This window comes from Arvicanthis niloticus, chromosome 3, assembly GCF_011762505.2.
Source record: "Arvicanthis niloticus isolate mArvNil1 chromosome 3, mArvNil1.pat.X, whole genome shotgun sequence".
In the NCBI taxonomy this organism is placed as follows: Eukaryota; Metazoa; Chordata; class Mammalia; order Rodentia; family Muridae; genus Arvicanthis; species Arvicanthis niloticus.
In genome coordinates this window covers 58,023,578-58,040,221 of record NC_047660.1, presented here as the reverse complement: position 1 = coordinate 58,040,221, position 16,644 = coordinate 58,023,578, and the positions used below count along the sequence as shown (strand labels likewise).

Below are 16,644 nucleotides of genomic sequence, written 5' to 3'. Positions count from 1 at the left end.
ATTGGACTTGAGACCATCTCAACTAAATAGAAACCATGCCTGGTACTGGAAACCCAGCTAACCACTCAGTGCTTGCGGAGTCATGTATATTAGAGAAGAATCTACAATCACTACTTCATTAAACTAGCACAACCCTTAACAACATCCTAAGTGTTTGTCTTTATACATACAGATAAGTAGGCATAAAAATGAGATCTTCAATCCTCATCAATTAAACTTCTCTTTGCAATAGACGGAGACCATTACAGAAAACTACCATCAGTAAAAAATGCAGTTGTGGAGCTCAGGCCCAGTGAATACATCCACAAAACACTTCTGCACCTACGGCTTAGGGAATGCTGGGAAAAAGGATGGAAAGACTATCTGAGCAGTAGGAACACAGAGTTTGATGTGAGGATGTTTCCCCTGGTGATGTCTGAAGTTACACCAATAAATTCTTACCAACGTGATTACCAAGTGTGAGCCAAACAAGGACAGTACAAATGAACACGGCAAACTGAACAGGGGAAAGTCCACAAGGTCTCTGCCCTACGCAAAGACCCATAGACCACTAAGGAATGCTGGGAGCAGGAGAAACAGTCTCCCCCCAGGGAAGAGACACCGATTGCCTATCCAACATCAAAGATCAACCCTGAAAACATGAATCCAAATAACATTATACAGACTGAGCAGGCTATATTTAGGAATATATATGTATACATATATGTAAATGTATATACATATATGCATATAATAACAATAAAAAAGAAGAGAACATAAATTTTAAAAGGAGAAAGCAGTATATGGGAGGACTCAAAGGGAGGAAAGGGAAGGGAGAAATATAATTGTATTATAGTCTCAAAAATTAAAATAACAGAAAGAAAAAGAAAATCCTTGACACTAATCCCCATTCACCTGTGAGCATTTGCACGAAAGTATGCCTGCCTAACTTGATGGTGTTCATGAGCTTGTTTATCTGTCACCCACAGGAAAGGATGTGTGACCCTGATGTTGAAGAGGGGCGGGGGTGGGGAGGAGTGTGGCTTAATGAGCTGCACTGATTGGATTCTCTTATAGATTTAGGGTCCACTTATAAGTCATTCCATGTATTAATTTTTATGTGTGTAGAACCTCTCTAAGCGCCGCCACCATCATCACTGTGGTCTTAGTAAAGAGTTTCTGTTGCTGGGTTAAAACATCATGACCAAAAGCAACTTGTGGAAGATAGTGTTTATTTCCCTTTAGGATAATCTCAGACCACATCACTGAGATCAGACCACATCACTGAGGGAAGTCAGGGTAGGAACTCAAGATGGGGACCTGCAGGCTAGAACTACACCAAAGCCCACGGGGAAGCGCTGCTTACTAGCTTTCTCTCCACGGCTTGCTCAGCTTGTTTTTTTATACACCCCAAAACCAAGTGCCCAGGTATAACACCACCCACATGTTGGGAGCCGACTTTAAGTAGAAAGCAGCTATCAACTTTGCAGCCATCTGGAGCCATATACCCTGACGTGAGACTTTTTCAGCAGCCTACAACAGGTGAAGCACACTCTGATATCCCACATATTTTGTTTTGCTGTTTACTGCCCCCAGCTGCAAGGCGCACGTGGTATCCATGCCTGCAAGGCATGCGGTTCACATGCTATCCATGTGCTAGCCACGCCATACATGCCTGTAAGGCGCACGTGGTATCCAAGCCTGTAAGGTGCACGGTGCACGTGCTATCCATGCTATAGACGCCTGTAAGGCTTACGTCATATCCACACCTGCAAGGCACGTGGTATCCACGCGCCTACAAGGCACGTGGCAAAAGCGTATAAATACCTCAGAATTCCCTTCAATAAATGAGACTTGATCAGAACCTCTGTCTTGTCTCCATTCTTCGTGTCTCTCCCCTTTGTCGAAGTCAAATTGGAGGTTCAGTAGAACCAGAGGACTGGAGGCTGCACTGTTCAAGGACACTGGCATTCCTTGAAGTCTTTTCTCCGGATAACTCAGAGTTCAAAACAGACAGAAATTTAGTGAAAAACACAAAGCAGCTCTTATCACTATCATCAGATGTGCTCAGCATACAGAAGGGCTCATGGCTGAATGGAGGCTGTCCAGTCAATGGCCTTGAGTTGGACTAAGCTGTACTATGAGGTATCGGGGCAGGGGGTTGGACATCTTGCCCACAGCATACCTTGGCTGAGAGGCCTGTAACAGTACTTTTTGGTTACTTCCTTGGTTTCTTATATCTAACATCCTTCTCCATGCGCCAACACTAGGCAGGTGAGAAAGAGGGTTAGGGGACAAAGGGAGCATAAACCTTTATAAACTGCTTCCTGCTGATTGGGGACTTTGAGTTTCTTGGGGCAAGTTTGATCTTCACCGTCAGGATAACCAGTTTCTTCTCATCACTTTGCTCACAACCACCTGAGAAACTGCAGTAACAGGAACCAGCAGCAGGGAGAGCAGCAGGGGGAGCAGCAGCAGCAGGGGGAGCAGCAGCCCCTCTAGGCTCTCACATTTACACCCTCCCAAGAGTCCCCAGAATGCCAAACATAAACTATCTGCAGCTGGCCAAAATCACACCCTTTCTAAAGCACGACACAAATCATAGTCAGCGGCAGTGGACAATCTGAGGCAGCCCCATATCCTACACCTGGGATTAAAACAAAAAACATAGTAATATAATGTAACTGGATTTTTTAAGAAACCAAAATTCTCACTGCAGAGGCCTTGCTCCCAGGGGAGCAAACAAAGCCCTATGAGAACAGGTTCACATGGCAGGACAATCAACACAATTATCACCCCATGTTGCAGAGAAATACAGTATCTTTGCAAGGCTTGTAGCTAGTAAATGAGAGAACCAGGATTTGAACTTGGGAGTCCATATGCTCAGTAAGTCTGTTACACTCATTTTGGAGAGTTACTCATCATCTTGAGGAATGTCACTTACAGACTTTTGCTACAGAGACTGCTATATGATATCACATTACAGGGTTGTCCTTCCTGGTCCCTATTTATACGTGTCAGGCCCAAGACTGTGTTCAAGTGGACAATATGAGAAAAGACACATGTGACCAAACAGGGAACATTAGCACCCTTGAGATGATAACTATGATGTTATGTAAAATTCTTAATGTTTGTGTGTTAACAGTATATTTGGAAGAAAAACATACAGATTTTGTTAAGGAAACCATGGTGACATAAGACTTAGGAAGATTACTAATGATCCCTATGTTCGTAGTAAGAATTGATTGAAACTCTGCCATCCTGAAGTACCCGCATGGCACTCACTGAATCAGTTTCTCTTCAATGTAAAGTTTCTAACCATGTGCAGTACTGCTATTTACACTGCCACTTCAATAAACCTCGAGCCTTCGTGGAAAAAGCCCTTGAGGTCTAAATTTATGAAACTGAATGTGCTGACTTCAGCATGTCCTGAGCACACGAGAAAGAGACAAGAAATAATAATAATAATGGATTCTGAGAAGCAATGCAAAGTCAGCAGCCAGAGAGATGTGTGCAGACAGTACGTGTGCAGACAGTACGTTTACAGGGAAGGGAAAGCCCAAGTTGCTTGTTGGTTCAGACCAGATGCAGTGTGAAATGGTTATGATCCAACAGCAGCACACCTTTGGAAACAGCCATGAGTTTCTGTCACCTTGCTGGGTGTTTTAGTCGGGATTTGTATTCCTGCACAAAACATTATGACCAAGAAGTAAGTTGGGGAAGAAAAAGGTTTATTCAACTAACACTTCCACATTTCTGTTCATCACCAAAGGAAGTCAGGACAGGAACTTGAACAGGGCAGGAACTTGGAGGCAGAAGCTAATAGACAGGCTGTGGAGGGGTGCTGCTTACTGGCTTGCTTCCCCTGGCTTGCTTAGCTTGCTTTCTTATAGAACCCAGGACTACCATTCCACCCAAATGAGCTAGGCCCTCCCCTCTTGATCACTAATTGACCTTGAATAAGTTATTTAACCTCCACCCCAGGATTCTGCACTTCTAAAAAGCTCTGCAGATTTTTCCCTTATGGAGACAAACATTACCACCTCTCTGTAACCACAACTTTTGCTTTGCCATGTGATCTACATAGTTTCAAGCTGCTGTCCCAGGGATAAAAATATGAGTAGATTGTGTACTTAATTGTACCTGAAATGATACTAAAATTTCAGAAGACTGTAATCAACCACAATTGCTGACACTGGAGAAGGAAAAGAGAATTTGATTTTGATCTTGACACTAAGGAGTCATCAAAACATGCACAAATCTTGCAAAGGAAGGGGGAATCAGACTCAGTGCTCTAACCACGAGTCAGCAGATTTGAATGTCATAAAGCAAAACTAAAATGCAGTTGAGCAGGTACCATAAAAATAAATATTAATAAAGGTCCATTAAAATGACTCCTGGAAGCAGCTCCCTACAGAATGTAAGGGGTAAACTCAAATATACCAAGAAGATTTCTTCCCTTAATAAAATGTCGCAACACTAAGACGCATGAAAACTTGCCTTTGACAATTCTAGACATAGAAGCTCTCATATCTTATCTCATAGAATAGAGAAGCATTTGAAGTTTGTTGTATTTGAAATCCCACTTATATTTATAATAGGCAGAACGACTAAATTTCCAAGAGACACTTTCATTTCCAAAGAAAACGATTCATGAATAATGGCCATCACAGAAGTCAGTACTGGTTTCTGTGGAATAACAGAATAACCCAGGAGCATCCTTCTTGGCTCTCGTTGGTTGCCTTGGAGATCCTCAATTTCTCTCTTCCCTCTGCTTGTCCAATTATGTTATGAAACATTAAAATGTATGACATATTAGGAGTTCTCCCAGTTTTATAGGAGTGTATACAGAAATAGCGTCAGTTGACGACCTTGGGGATGGGCAATGAGCCAGCTTCTTTTCAAATTAAATTCTTTAAGTTCACTGGTGTGTAACTACTCCCATGACAGTTCAGCTTGGTGCCTCCAAGGAAGGGCCAGGCAAGTGGAGCAGGAGCTGGCTTCTGAAACAGTATACTGCCCATGCCTGTATTGTTCCTCCATAAATCCATCAATAAATTTAATGAAATATTATTTTTAAACATTCCATTTTAAGCCATGCTTTTGTTCAGATTTTTGGTGGCTCAATATCCCCTACCAGGAAAATCCTACTCCCACAGGGCTTTTAAAAATCTGATGTGACCTTTTTTTCCAATTTCACCCAATATAATTTTTTTCCAATCTCACCCAAACTACCATCTCATGTAGTCTAGATCAAATTAGCTTAGATCCACTTATCTTGTCCAACTCTAGCTGTCTGAATATCTATCTGTCTTCCTTGCTTGCTTGGAAAAGGTTGGTTTTTTTTCATCTGTGCTTTCCAAGGGCTCCATGATCCAACTTCAAGGTCACAGTGCAGAACTCCTGCCTCTTCTAGGCAGAGCCTGTAGCTTGTGCCCCATGGGGCTCTGAGCATTGCTTCCTTTCAGTACCACAGAGGCTGCATGACTCAGAAAATGTAGTCATGGAGTCATGGCTCAGTACATGGAAAGCAGAAAAAAAGTTTTCCTCAGCTCTTGGTTCCCAGTATCATATACAGAACTGACATATCATAGGAAATGGGTAAATAGCTATCTTTTTACTTAACTAGAACTTCAAATTGTAAGTTATCAAGATTCAAGTTTTTCAAGATCTCAAACTTACTTGACAATATTATCTTTATAACTATCTTCCAAAATTAACACATCTTGTGTCCTAGTCATTGCCCTAACGTACATATATCATATCAAAATATTATATTGACTAGTACGCCTTTGCTTTCTCTAATAAATCCTGTCAGTACTGTATTTATTTTGCAGATATCTTAGCATTTTTCTCCACTACCAATTAAGATTTCTTTGTCCAGTTGTCCTTGTCTATACCAAAGTCTATATCATCTGTATTTACACCAGGAATATCTATATGTCCATACATGCATAATTGTTTGTATATACTTATAATATATATTTAATTATCAAACAAATTAAGTTTCTTCAAGCCAATCTTGTTAGCCTTGGATCATTTTTACCTATTTATACACACAGTGGTCTGTCTTGTGTGAAAATACTTTGATATAAGAATTATTCAATTATCAAATTGAATGATCATACGTATGCTTTATTCACTTGCAAATATTAGTTAAGGAATGACTGTGTGTCAGAGTCCAAGATATAAAAATAGATAACCATGACTTGTAATTTAGGCCAAAGATCTCCAGGTTTACAATAGACTTAAAAGAAGATCTCAGGCCAGTTCCTGAGCACCTGCCCCAGTAGGTGAGCTATGCTTTCTCCTTCAACCATGGCCAGGCTCAAACATGAATCTGGAGGCCAGGGGGTGCTTCCTGATCTCCTGCATTGACTGTACATGTCTTTATTTGCTCAAGATCAGTTCATGTACCTGCACCCACACCCAGTTTCAAGAACACAAAAACAATGTTAGCACAAAATGAAATGCACTGAAAAGTGGTCACCAGCCTACACCTCGCTCCTACCAGGGACGGGTTGGGAATGCTGCCTCAAGACAGCTACACCACGGAGGACAGATGAGGCTGCCTCCCAAAGTGGCACAATAGCTTAATATTGTGTGTCAACGTGATCTATAACAGTTAGTCTTATGATATCTAGGTTTTGCTTAGCTAAAATTATTGGAAATGAAATCCACTCTTAATCAAATTCCATAAAAACTTTCAGTCTACATATTTTAATGTTCTTGACTATGAAACCTTTCCCAGTGTGGCCTCCTCTGTGTTCACCTGTCTACAGACCATACCTCAGAATGCCTCCTTGCAATGTCTTCATTCTCTGCAACTTATAAACATAAATTGTTCCCCATCCCAATGTAGTTGGCTGAGGGGAGAGGCCTTTAGAAGCAAAGGTGAAAGTTCAGTAGAGATGTTCAGACAATAACTATCTAGCAATGTCAAAGGCTGCCCAAAGCAATCCATGTGTGATGATTTGAATAGGTTGGCTCCCATAGACTCATATGTTTGAATGCTCGGCCCACAGGGAGTGCACTATTAGTAGGTGTGGCCTTATTGGAGTAGGTGTGGCTTTGTCGGAGGAAGTATGTCACTGTGAAGGTAGGCTTATATATATGCTCAATTTCTGCCCAATGTTGAAAATAGTCTCCTCCTGGCTGTCTGCTGAAGACAGTCCCAATCTGTTGCCTTCAAATCAAGATGTAGAACTCTCAGGTCCAACAGCACCATACCTGCCTGCACCAATGCCATGCTTCCTGCCATGATGATAATGGACTGAACCTCTGAAACTGTAAGCCAACTCTAGTTAAATGTTGTCCTTTATAAGAGTTGCCTTGGTCATGTGTCTCTTCATAGCAATGGAAACCCTAAGACACTGTGTCTGCCTGTCTCACTCATCTCTCTAGCAGGTTTCTCAGCTTGAAACATAACTTTTTTGCACTTTCTGGTGGAATTCCGGGATTTCCAGGTGCTTCTTATAGAATGGTGGCAGGTCTTTTCTGAGAGCCTCCCTGCACTGAACACATAGTTTATTTCCTATTATCCTTATATGATTACTAAGAGTTATAGGACCAAACCCCTGGTTAAAAAAAGAAAAAAAGTAAATTTAATGACAAGAAGGAAGAGGAGAAAGCACAGCCAATTTTATTCAAAATTTATATCAAACATGTTAATTGCTTCTAAAACTCATGCCACCCTTTATATAATGGTAATTACTTCTTTTTTTATTCCTTTTCTCTTGCTTTTCTTTATAGTTCTTTAATACTGAGTTGCCCAGTTAAAAGCCTCTTTCTTATCTGATTAAATTACTTTTCAATATTCATGATTTGCACTGGCTTCTAAAAAACAGGCATTCAGCCAGGCAGTGGTGGCGCATGCCTTTAATCCCAGCACTTGGGAGGCAGAGGCAGGCTGATTTCTGAGTTCGAGGCCAGCCTGGTCTACAGAGTGAGTTCCAAGACAGCCAGGGCTACACAGAGAAACCCTGTCTCGAAAAACAAAAAAAACAAAAAACAAAAAAAAACCCAAAACAAACAAACAAACCAAAAAAAAAAAAAAAAAAAAAACAGGCATTTGATCAGGTGAGTGTGGATGGTGCCCATACTACATGGTCTAGTATAGACTCAGTGTTTGACTCTGACCTTGAATCTCTAATCAAACTCAGAGTCCATCTTTCAGCTTCTCTGGGGCCATGGTATGCAAGCTTAGATTTTTTTTTTTTAAACCTACTTTATTAAGAGTTCTTAAACACTTCAACCTCCCTTCTAACCTACCAACCAAAGGTAGGGAGGAAAGAAGGTTAATAGGAAAAGGGAGTTGTGGGCCTGTTTAGAGGTAGTTTCTTGGGGGGATTCTATTCTTCATTGTCAGGATACTAGCAGTCCAGTTCAATAGCAAACACCAAACATGAATCAGTAGCAGGTACCCAGTCCAGCAGAAACAGCAAGGCTCCCCCAAATCCACAAGCATTAGCCAGAATACCACAAGATGTTCTCTGGCATGCTTCTCCCTACAAAGTGGAAACCAGTGAAGACCATGAAACATCACGCAGCAGAGAAGCAATGCATGAGCATCCTCTCACTCTTTGTGAGGTTCTATTTATATTCTTTCTAAACATCATGAGCCCTCTAGAGCATCTGTTTTCAGAAACATCACATGCTCTCTCACAAGACAGCTTCCAGAAAAAAACATGTGACACAACTGAGTTATTAAAGAAACCAGAAATTTCCAGTTTATCTGTTGATGACACATGAATGCTGACACACTGGTGGGTATAACAAAGAGTCTCAGATACAATGAGGCGGCCATTTTCTATGATGTCAGGTCTTTCCACAAACACTGACTCACTTCTGGATTTTCCTGAGCCCCATTAAATCAAGGTTACCATACAAGGTTACCATGTAAACATACCAACAAGTTCTGTAACTGGGTCTTTCCATATGCAAGACACCTGCTTTGTAACATTTACTGGCTCTTCCAGCACCTGCTGTCAATCCCTGGCATCTTTGTTATGACAGCAGTAGTCAAAGAATAAATATTATGTTGACACATTGTTCTAATTGCATTGAGGTACTGTAGCTGATAAAGGAGGAGATCAATAATATTATCCCAGCCTTTGGGATGATTGAAAAATGAACACAGACCAATGAATGAGCCATGTTCACTGCTGAGGACACTGGAGTGGAGAAATCACAAAATTATTGTCCATGGTCTCCTAGCCATGTAAGGTCTTCCATGGCTGCATCCAGTTCTGCATGAAGATTTCAGAGGCCAGTTTTCCCCAGAGTGAACTATAGCATTTATCTGTTGCTGAAGCCAAAACAAAAAAAAAAAAAAAGAAAGAAAGAAAGAAAGAAAGAAAGAGAAAAAGAAAGAAAAGAAAAGTAAAGATTTTGGTCTCATGAGTAATTTCCACTCTCATCATTCAGATCTGTAGACTATATCCAACACTTCTGCCTAAACTCTGCTTATCTGCCAGGTAAGTGAATAGTGCCCAACTATCCTTGGTTGGCTGCATCTGCCTTACCGTTTCTGGATCCTCAAACATGCCCTCACTGCCTAAAGCCACTTGAGTTGTTCAACAATTGTGATTGTTTTTCATCTCAAAGCATAGAAAGGTTTTTGCATACAGCGAGAGCTAAGTCTACCATGTTAGAATCACTAAGAAGATCTGGTTTTTTTCATAATAGTTCTTTTTCATTATAAGTCTCCTCCACAGAGAGGCCCCCCAGGAGTGAAAAATTCATAAGTCAATCCAGAAAGTGAGCATTGTGAGTGGTCAAGCCTCAGACTGGGAGCTAACACACGTTGATTAGCCTGCATCTCTGTCCAGGAAGATACCTGAGCCTGATGTGACAAGGCAGCTGCCCCCATATTGGGATAGCTGCCCTTGCTAGGTGCTGGCACCTCATCATGCCACAGAGGCTGCACAGATACTTTATGGGATCTTTGTCAGCTGGAGACATCTAGAGAATTGCCCCTGGAGAGACTCCAAGAGCACACATGGTGCACTGCATACCTCAGTCCATATTTATGACCTTTTCACAAAGTCACTGAAAGAAAGAAAAGAACATATTCAGTTAGGAACCAATTAGTGACAATTAACTAGTGACACCTCTTATTTCAGTCCCATTACTATTGTTCTCTCAAATGAAGAAAAACCACAAGATCTTTCTAGCCAGAAATGGTGTCTTAGTTATTTTTCTATTGCTATGATGAGGCACCATGACCAAGGCAGCTTATAGAAGAAAGCATTTAATTGGAGCTTGCTTATGGTTTCAGAGGGTTAGTCCATGACCATCATGGAGGGGAGTGTGACCACAGGTAGGCAGGCAGGCATAGGACAGGAGCACTAGCAGAGAGCTTACACCCTGCTCCACAAGGCTGAGGCAGAAAAAGACTGAGAGTGGGCCTGGAACGAGCTTTTGAAACCTCAAAACTCCACCCCTACCCTCCCCAGTGACCTCTCGAAAGGCCACGCCTCCTAATCCTTCCTAAACAGTTCCACCAACTGGAGACTAACCATTCAAATATATGAGCCTATGGGGGCCAGTCTTATTTAAACCACCACAGATGATTTGAACCCGAGAGATGTTAATGCTTCCTGTTCCCCTTTCATTCATGTGTGCCTGTGATCGTCAATGCTTATGGTGCCTCTGACAAGGGATGTCAGGGTCATCCCTTGTTAGATACTCTTGTAAGAGACAGGTTTCAGTTACCCAGTGATCACTTGACCTATATCATGGGTTCATGCTCACACAGCCCTGCATCATACAGAGGGATGGAAGATGAGTTTGTTGTGCAGACTTTGTGTTGTGAGAGCATGAGAGAGTCTTGGTGATTCCCTAATCATTTAGGATGTGAGGAGGGAGGCGTGTAACACAACTCCAGAACAAGCAGGTATGCTCAAGCCAGGATGATGCAGCCTTACTTGGGGTAGGAGCTATCTGCTAGAGTTTGATGAGGGATTGCTTATAGCACTTACAAGCAAAAGGGATGAGACCTACCTCAAATCAGGAATGGTTTTAAAGGCACCTTGAGGAACCAGAGAGTATGGCCCTCCATATTCTCCTGCATGTTCTTCCCAGGTGTTGAAGACAGACAAGTGAACAAGCACAAAAGAAATTTCTTATAGCAAGAAAGGCAAAAAAGAAAATCAAACAGGGTAAAGGGTCAAATGAACTTTCGCATCAGCCCACAGTGATGCATAGTTGAAGTCCATGGTGAAGCAGTGGGTGAGAATGAATTTGGTAGCCTCCAGAAAGGGACACCCACCTGCCACTGTGCACCGCACAGCAGACAACCATTCATTCACTTGTAGGCTTTGACTCACATTTGTGTGTGAGAGAAGATTCATCTGACAGGGAAAACAATTACTGATCATTACCACCTTCCCTTCTGGGGTTAGGAGAAAGCACATGGAAGCTTTAGGCAGAGACTTCCACAGCTGTTTCAATATTCATACAGCAATAGTCACAAGAACTACATGCTCTGTCTAATCCCAGCTATCTGTAGACACCACCTACAGTGCTTGCAGCATCCCCTGGAACATCTCTAAGCACAGACTCAGAAAGGAGAAGGAGGTTTTCCAACCTCCCCTCACTGGTGGATTAACAGTCAGACTGCAGCTGACTGAGTTTTTCCCCTAAACATGTAGTGCTTTTGCACAAGACAAAGGAACCACTTTAGTACCCTCAATATTTGTTTTCTTACAGGCAAGGAGGACTTGAATTCCTCTTTATTACCTCACTGAAATTGGGTATGGTGGCAGTGTCCTATAGCCTGCTTCCAGAACAGGAAGACTGCTTTGAATTCCAACCAGTCTAAAACACAAATTGAGATCCCTATCTTAAAAAAATAATAATGTAGCCAATCTCTAGTTGCTGAGCAGGTTCAACTAAACCCTTTTATGGTTATGAAAACTTACGAGCTTTATTTAATCTTGTTCTTCTTATTCTTTCTATTGATGTACTGTTTTCTAGCTAACCAAAGTAAATCACAAGAGAAAATAAAAATGGAAGGTATTTGCTCAACCCACATAGTAACCACTCAACTCAGTGAGGGCGAAAGCTGCATGCACCGCTGAGTGTGTCTGCCCCAGTCTGCGGGCCAGTGAACTGGGACAGGGGTGGGGGAACCACCAGAAAGAAAGAATGAGGGACAAGGACACGCAAGAAACAAACAGCCTGTCTGGAAGTCTGATCAAGCTGTCGAATTTTAATTTTTCCACATGGGGGTTATATACACATAGAAGCAGAATATGGGGAGGGGGATGACCTAGGGTCGTCTTTGTTTCTGGGGAGTGCAGGTAATCTCAGGGGGAGTAAAGATGTTCTTCAGAACAAGATATTGGCTGGGCAAAGAGTTCACAGAAAAAGCAGGGCAGAATAGGTCACCATGTACCTGTCCATAAGATCTATTGTTCATTTGTTCTGATCTAGGCTAGTACTTTCCAACCAAGGCTACCTGTCTACAAGATCTATGATTATTTGTTCTTATCTAGGCTGGTACTTTCCCACCAGGGCTACCTGTCTTCATGATCTATAGCTATCTGTTTTAGGGTTAGTACTTTCCCACAGAGACCAAAACTTTATGTCGGTAGGCATGTATGGCTGACTTAGGCCTATGGCTGACTTAGGCCATTAATGTATAAGCAAGGTCGCTCCCAACATGTGTACACTAGTGTCAAGGTTTAAGTGTGAAATTAAACATGCACTGTCCTATGCAGGCTCACATGCTTCAGGTTGGTTCCCAGCTGGCACTGCTGTTTGGGGTGCGGGTGGAAATCATAGGTGCTAGGGCCCACCTGGAGGAAGTGCATTGCTCGGACAGGCCTCATGGGTTGTAGCCCAGGCCCCAGCCTGGCCTAACCTCTCTGCCTTCCACTGAGAGGTGAGCAAGCCCTGATCCAAGATCCTGCCACCACAGAGACTCCACCCTCTGCCCTGCCTTCCCCCTCCCAAACCATGAGCCCCCAAAAATGCTTCCCCTTAAAGCTGCTGTTGCTGGGGTTATTAGTCATAGAATTGAGAAAAGTAACAAACACACCTAGAATCAATATGTATATATGTCTGAAAAATGAACTCTACAGAGTGTAAGGTTAAAAAAAAAATAGATCCCCCTCTTTCCTTTCTGCCACCGCCATGCCATCCCGACTGAGAAAGACCCGGAAACTCCGGGGCCACATGAGCCACGGCCACGGCCGCATCTGTAAGCACCGCAAGCACCCAGGAGGCCGAGGGAATGCTGGAGGCATGCACCACCACAGGATCAACTTTGACAAATATCATCCAGGTTACTTTGGGAAAGTTGGTATGAGGCATTACCACTTGAAGAGGAACCAGAGCTTCTGCCCAACTGTCAACCTGGATAAATTATGGACGTTGGTCAGTGAGCAGACATGGGTCAACGCGGCCAAAAACAAGACTGGAGCTGCTCCCATCATTGATGTTGTTCGATCAGGCTACTACAAAGTTCTGGGCAAGGGAAAGCTCCCTAAGCAACCTGTCATCGTGAAGGCTAAATTCTTCAGCAGAAGAGCTGAAGAGAAGATTAAGGGTGTTGGAGGTGCCTGTGTGCTAGTGGCTTAAAAGCCACTCCAGGTGTTAATTAAATGCTAACATTTAAAAAACAAACAAACAAACAAACAAAAATAGATCCAAATGATTCACCATAAAACAAGATTGTTTTTCCATGAGGCTAAAATCTTGGCTATGTAAGATTCCTGAAGCAAAGGCTGCAGCGGGGAAGGTAACAACTGCTGGGCTGTTACGGCTCCTGCTGTCCACGGATCTGCACAACAGCTGTGCTCAGAGAGAGGCCAATTCTCTGAACCTTCTTATTGTACATCCTCTTCTGTGTTGCTGCCTTCTCTCCGAGGAAGCTTCAGGATAAAGGGTGGTTTTGAAAATTGGAAAATGGAGGTATTTTCTCAACTCATCTTTTCTCATCTAAAATCACTGAGGTACCTGCGGGGAGACTGGGGATGATGAGTGTCCGGGCTGGCTCCAGGGGAGAGCCTTCCACCTCCCACCTTACAATATGAAACGACTTTATCCTAGACAGTGGGTCAGGGTGAGGTTGCTTAGCAATTGTCTCCTGTGGCCCCAGAATTTTTTCCCTTTGATTCAGGAATGAATTTGAGAATTGTCTCCTATCTCTCTTCCCTGGTTGACAAGCCCTCAGTGTTCTGTTTCTTTCTATGCCTCCCTACCTAGCTGGTACATGCATAAAGCTATCCTCCATTTTCATCCATTAAATTAACAAAATTATATAACACACTAACACATCTGATGACTGTTTTGCCTTCTGTCTCATTGTGTGATTCCAGTACTCTACCTTTCCAGTCACTCCAAATTAAAATAAATAAATAAATAAATAAATAAATAAATAAATAAATAAATAAAATTTTAAAAGCAACAAAGAAAACGCCCAGAGGTTCAATTCCTGGAGCCCACCCAGATTCTCACTCTCCTCACGCACCACCTCCCGTCCTCCTCTCAGCCCGCACCTCTACACTCTGCCCCTTCTCCCTTTCTCCCTGTTAGCTCTTGTCCCCCTTTGCTGTGATTTTCAAAGCTGCCTCCTCTCGGTTATTCTGGCTTCATCCTCCTCTGATTTGTTGCTGCAGCATCTATGGCCCTTTAAAACCCTAAGTCAGTCTGTCCCATTCCTGAGCTTACACCCTGTGGGTAGCTCCCCTCACACAGAGAATGAGCAGTAATGTTTTCACCGGGACCTGCCCCACACAACCTCAGGATCAGTGTGCGGGCCCTGAGGTGGCTTTTCTGCAGTTACGGGGACACTCGGGGTCTCCATGCACTTAACTAAAGCCTTTTTGGTGGGTTCCTGCCGAGTTCCAACTCCCACCCACGCTGTTCTTCCTGCTCCTCATTGCTCTTTATTTATCCTTTCTTCCTCTGACCTGTGCTCACCTCGCGGTCCCTAGACCTTCTCACATAGCTCTGTGAGGACCCGTGTTTTTCTGTTTGCTGTTGATTGCTGCTTCTCTGTGTTGGTTGCATGGGTTAGGAAAGATATCTTCTGCAAGAATAGCACCCACATCACCCCAAGTCAGCAACTCCAAGAAAGTGTAAGCCTTCCCAGTTCCTCTGCTCATTCTTCAGTAGAGATATCAGGATCTTTGATGTTTTCTCAGGAAAACCCATTTTTGCTCTGTTTTTGTGCGCGCCTCTCATTCACTGGGAGGTACAATACATGGTATCAGCTGATATGGATGTGGCAAGAATGGAGTCATTAGATTTCCAGAGTCACAAAGGACTCTTTGCGTCTGGGCCTGTGGACCATAATTTAGACTGCAAGTGGACACAGAGAGGGAAAGTCCATATGATCCAAGCAGAAGGGAAGCAATCTGAATGTGTCTGTGCTTGATGCAAATCATAAACTTTTTGGAGACAGTCTTGCTGTCTAGCCCAGGCTAGCCTCAGATTCACAATCCTACCCAGCCTCTTTAGAACAAGTGCTGCGGTTACAAGGTTGTGTAATGTGCATACATCTACCTCATTCAGATAAAACCATTCCTTGTGAAAACATAGCCTCATAGAGACTTGATGGTACAATGCACCGTCTCCTCTGTCTCTTGATGACAAGACTAAGACCCTATGGAGGACAGAGGATCATCCCAGCTTGACGTTATGCTAATGTTCTAATCAGATTGATGACATCCACACGTCTGTCTTTGAGACAAGGTGAATGACTCTCCACAATGAACAGCAGAGGCAAAGCCAGGCTCACAACGGTCTCACTGTGTAGACATATGGTGCTAGCTACTCAAGGATAATCCAGTGTCTCTGTTGGTGACGTCTAGAGACTGAATACTTTTATCATCACGAACAGGAACCATCAGTATTTGAAGTTGGAAGGTATTACCTCCCTAGCAGGACTTCCTTGCTTTTATATCTCCAATATTTCTATTTTTTATAGTTTTCCTAGTATGAAAAAGCCTTTATTTGGTATTACAGCTTTAATAAACAAGCCCCATTTAAATATCAGAATCGGGTTAAGGAGATCTCCCTAGATCCCATCATCTTGGTCTTCATAATTTGGGGATCAACCTGAAGAGATGCCTTTCATATGAAGACACTGACCTGGCAAATTTTATGTTTGTGGTGATTAAAATATTAAGGAGGCCTTTGGCTAAGTGCTAGTTTGGGGTTGGAGGTAAAGTGAAATGGGGCAGGAGACATCCACTGCACCTGGCTGGGTAGGATTTAAGGTGACCTGCATGGGAGCCAGATTTGAGGAGAGGCCAGAAGGGAGCAGGTCAGAGGGTGAAGGAAGGGTGGGGAAGAGGGAGCCTGACCTAGGAGACTTTCACATGGAAAAGAGTAGAAACAGAGTAACAGGATCAAAGGAAATGTTCTTCAGAATTGAGAGGCAACAGATGGGCATGGTGACAGCTGGGGGTGATCTGTAAATAATAGATGCAGGAGAGATAGACAGGAAAAAACTGGGTTTTGACAGGACCGAGAAGGTGTTTTTCTCAGTATCAGGAAGGAAACAAAACATGAAGAACACAAGAAGCATGAAATAAGAAAGGGCTCTGCTTGGTTTCATTTTTTCAGTAAAGGATAAGTGAGCTCCTCAGGTGTGGGAGGATACAGTGACTTCCATGTGTCTAGCTTTTCCAATCTGTAAAGTGCTGACTC

The 16,644-nt window shown here is 42.9% G+C and overlaps 1 pseudogene; it reads left to right on the top strand.

Annotated features, from left to right (window-relative positions):
* Window positions 1-13,098: 13,098 nt before the first annotated feature.
* On the top strand, window positions 13,099-13,609 carry LOC117705737 (large ribosomal subunit protein uL15 pseudogene; annotated as a pseudogene).
* The last annotated feature ends 3,035 nt before the right edge of the window (window positions 13,610-16,644 follow it).